This window comes from Hordeum vulgare, chromosome 3H (genome assembly GCF_904849725.1).
Source record: "Hordeum vulgare subsp. vulgare chromosome 3H, MorexV3_pseudomolecules_assembly, whole genome shotgun sequence".
Taxonomy (NCBI): Eukaryota; Viridiplantae; Streptophyta; class Magnoliopsida; order Poales; family Poaceae; genus Hordeum; species Hordeum vulgare.
Window position 1 is genome coordinate 605,923,743 of NC_058520.1, and position 4,075 is coordinate 605,927,817.

At 46.7% G+C, this 4,075-nt stretch overlaps 1 long non-coding RNA gene across 1 annotated transcript; it reads left to right on the top strand.

Annotated features, from left to right (window-relative positions):
• The first annotated feature begins 1,402 nt into the window (after positions 1-1,402).
• Positions 1,403-2,441, top strand: LOC123445602. Its single transcript, XR_006631127.1, has 2 exons — positions 1,403-1,641; positions 2,102-2,441. It is a non-coding gene; the product is annotated as an uncharacterized LOC123445602 (long non-coding RNA).
• Positions 2,442-4,075: the final 1,634 nt, after the last annotated feature.

Sequence of the window (4,075 nt, forward strand, 5' to 3'; positions counted from 1 at the left end):
TTTTTTTAGTTATTCTTCCAAATATGTGGATTGCCGACACCCAAAGGCTCTCCTCTTCGCACTGTAGCCGCCATGGCCTTCTCATGCTCCAAAGTCCTTCGGGACAGTCTCTCAACGGAGCAGACGGAGAAGATGGTCGCCATTGCTGTCGACTGGCAGGCAGGCAGATAGACGAAGGACGGTGATGTCCCAATGGAGGTCGCAGCCGAACGCAAGCCGCCGCCATCCTTCTTGTCAGTGCAAGCCGCCTCCATCCTTCTTGTCAGTGCAAGCCGGCATCACCATCGGCGTGGCCCGTGCCACTATACGGACATGATGCGGGAGGAGTGGGAGGACAACTTTCGATGGGCGTAGGCCGACCAGGCCTAAATCCTTGGCCTGCTCGGCGAGCACCGACGCGGGGAGGAGTAACTTTGCCACCGACCCAACCATCACGCCAGACATGGACATGGCGGACCATGAGACACTGCTTGCTTCCTATGGCCCCGCCTGCAAAATTAGCCGCAACTACTGGCGTTACATCCAGTGTCAGGCGAAGTTACAAGCCATCTACACAGAGTTTGATGAACGGAGGATCAGGTGTTCGAAAAGAACTAGGACATCACCAACACGGCCATGCGACGCCACGCCGCCACGACCACAAAGTCCGCATCTCCATGACCACCGTCGACAAGGAGGAAGAGTAGTGCATGAAACGTCGACGTCGCTTCTATCCAATGAAGGCTACCGCTCCTGCCCTCCGGTTGAAGCAAAGCTTGACGGACTCAATATCGTTGGCCGATTAGCCGCTCAGAATGTGGAGATGGACTCTTGCGGAGGCGGCGCTCGAGACCACGGAGACCGAACTGGAGAACACGAAAGCAATAACCGGAGCTTCACTTTCCGGGGCTCACGGCCATACATGAGGAACGGACACCCGACGATCATTTAGATTAACTTTAAAGTAGGATTTAGTTAAAAAAAATGTTCAAAATGTAATGCTTCGTCCTGTCTATATAAAAATCAGTGAGTGCACATGAAATTCGTCTGTTTAATTTAAACTTAATTTAAAATACATGCGGACACCCTTAAATGACCGGCTATGGCCCATCGCATCCATGGCCATGGACTAATCCCTGTCCATGAGGGATGCGGAGCAAATTTTCACCGGTCAAAGACGCTTAAAGTTAGTCGAACGTGGCGACTTGCCCGGAGCAGCTACACCTGCAGCGACCGAGATCAACCCAGTGGTCAAGGAGAACGATGGCTCATGGCTGTGCATGGTGGGCCGAACCGTGGATTTCTCCATGACTTCTGCCGCTAGAGTCTGCAGAGTCCGGTGGTAGGTCACATCAGTACGTTCCTAACATTTTGGCCTGTCTTGCTTCGTCTGACTCGTCTACGCATGCCCTATAGCCTATAGGGCCTCCACACAGAAAATATCGGGTGATTTGGTACCCTCCTCCTGGTCCTCATGCTGCGTAGGATCGGCGTATAAGTAGGCCAGTGGCATTGCTTCCAAGCACAACGAAAACACAAGCATCCTTCCTTTAGCAATGGCTCCCCTCAAGAATCTGGCCTTGTTGCTTTGCGTGATGCTGGCCTCGATCGCGTTCGCCGCGCAGGCCGTGCTCGCCGCCAGAGGCCTCGCTTCTGCCAACCGTACGTACCTTGCTTTTCAGAATTTTTCCTTCTTCTTTTAGTGTAAGAAATTCTTCTGACTTGATCTGACGAGATGTCCTGCGTGCCTGGGTCGTGAGCGCCATTGGGCAAAATGAAAAAATTTAACCCAAAAACGCAACTAATTCACAAAATGAATCATTTCAAAAAAAATATCTGTCTGGCCCTTTTTATGTTGTCTTTGACTTACACGCCACACTACACCATGTGACGTCTCATACTACGTTATGTGGCGTCCGATACCTACTATGGCACCTAAGCCATAGACGCCACACTGCACTGTGTGACGCCTAAGACAAAAACATAACACAGTGCAGTGTGTCGTCTGACTGTCGGACGTCATATAAAAGGATCAGTTAAGCGCTTTTTTTTAAACATGGTTCAGTTTATGAAATACATTTATCTGGAGATCAATTTCGTTAATTTTGCCACGCCATTGCAGGTGCTTTAAGCAGCATGAATCCGTACACGAGGGAACCGCCAAATCCACCTTGTGACCCAGCTGTTGCGTACTGTTCGAGCAGGCCACCCGCACATTAGCTTCCGAGAAGCTACTGAGCACTGCTCACCGTCAATATAAGCAAAGTGATGTGAGATTATCCATCGTTCTGTTTCCCTTTTCGAATAAGCGCCACAGTGCGCCAAGTGTGTTCACAACGGGTGATTATCTGTAATAAATCATATCTCGCAAGAAAAGTCGTATCGTGTTTACAGCGGCACAAGTCTCTTTGTATGTGTCTTTGCGTTGTATCTCGCAAGAATTAATTTGTGCTTAAAGTGTCTCCATGAGTCTGATCTGCTTTGCTTGACATCTCTCACTATTTCAGTTTCCCAATTTTGAAGCACTAAACCTCTTCCACACAACCGAGGTTTCTATCACTGAGTTTGTATTACCCAAAATCATTTATTCTCGATCATGCCTTGGAGACTTTTGGTTGAAACACTGTAAGGATTGTTTTAAGGTAAATAGGTCATTGTTTGGCCAGCTTTTTTTACCACAAGGTTATTATGTACATTATTTATTACCAAACTCATATAGTTACGACCAGCAAGTAGCATATATATGTTACTACTGATTTGTCATAGACGTTGCTAGAAGGCCACCCAAATCGGTTCCACAAAGCTCATACTTTTTTTTCTTTAGTAGCTCCATCTAGAGTCTACAGCAATTTGTCTTGGGTTTTCGTGATGAAGAAAATGAAAGGGAAAAAATGAGTGTACAATATTCTTCTCATAGTGTTAAAATTTCAACTAAATCCGGGGGAGTTGTCTTGCTTGGGTGTGAACACCACATGTGCTTCATATTGATGTCTCGACGACCCATGAATAGACATTAGGGACATGCGACAATCAGTTCCGATTGTCTCACCATTCATATTTTCTTGGCGATCCGTGGCTTTTTATGTTTTGTATACAAAAGGCATAAACCCGCTTTATAAATAAAGCAACATAATCAAATACAACCATGGTACTGCACCAAGTTCAGATAAAAAGCTCAACTAAGATGCAACTCAGATATAAAATCAACAATACATAACAGGAAAAGGTCCAGGCGCATAATAGATAAGCCAAAAGGGATAAGCACTACGAAAAAAGCTCGTAGAACATGGCAAAGGACACCAACACATGGCCCCGGCAAGGGTAACTTTGATCACTTCAGCTCCACAACATCGTATCATCCATCAATTCCCTTATGAGCAACCTTGGGTTTTCTTAATGAAGAAAAAAACATTAAGTGCATCTAAGATTGAGAATATAATAAAATTAAATAATCAAAAATAATATATGTGTTGGAGACGTATCAGACATCGTCTACCTTCTTGGAGGCACTATTTTGGAGCTCATATCTGTCGGATATATCATGAAGGCGTAGCGGGGTTGGATTATAGCGTAGAGCCGTAGACTCACTGGGAAGGGTCGTCTTCTCTTGGGGAAACCTTGGATCTGGGCCTTCCGGATCGGAAGTTGGTGGCATCTGGCGTCATTACCCCTCTCTGGAGCATCATTCCTGTGGATGGTGCTGGCTTGAGTGGCCCAGAGGTGGAGCGGCGTCGTATCAACCGCGTCAGCGCCGTCGGGTCTCGAAGGAGGATGTGCCTTGATGGGCGAGTGCAGGGTGGTGGTGCCGTTTGGAACTATGGCAGCTTTGACGGCTGACCAACCTAGCAAGGATACGCTTTGGCTCTACTGCACCGGGTGTTTTCTCCACGTACGTCATGAGGGTAGATCGGCGATAGGTGTGGGTGGTGTTTTCGGGTTGTTTGATGTATGTTTTTGTCTATCATTTGTTGAATAATTAATAATATGGCTACATGCATCGTTTAACGCAAAGGTCGGGGTTTGCTCCCCTTTTCAAAAAAAAGAAAAAACACATTTGGAATAGTCATGGTCAAAGAACTACTACAAAAGACAAATC